The sequence below is a fragment of the Acyrthosiphon pisum genome, chromosome X (assembly GCF_005508785.2).
Source record: "Acyrthosiphon pisum isolate AL4f chromosome X, pea_aphid_22Mar2018_4r6ur, whole genome shotgun sequence".
Classification (NCBI taxonomy): Eukaryota; Metazoa; Arthropoda; class Insecta; order Hemiptera; family Aphididae; genus Acyrthosiphon; species Acyrthosiphon pisum.
The window spans coordinates 70,906,599-70,906,928 of NC_042493.1; positions in this window are offsets into that span (position 1 = coordinate 70,906,599).

Below are 330 nucleotides of genomic sequence, written 5' to 3' on the forward strand. Positions count from 1 at the left end.
TTTCAAAATGCGCCGTGAAAAACAATAGAAAAAATTAAAGGAAAAACAGGACATTTTTACGCAAAATCTGTTTTTGAGAAAATCGATTTTGGTTTTTGGTGCAACTCTAAAACAATTGACCGTAGTTAGATGAAATGTTGACTGAATGTTTATATTAGCATTTCTATACACCATAACATTTTCCAAATATTTTAACTTATTTTGAGATATTTTGGGACATTTTCAGTTTCCAATATTTTAATTTTTTTATTCTATAAATATCAATAAAATTTTATTTGTTGGTTAAAAAAGCTTGAAAATTTAATAGTAGGCAGGTAATAATATATTGTT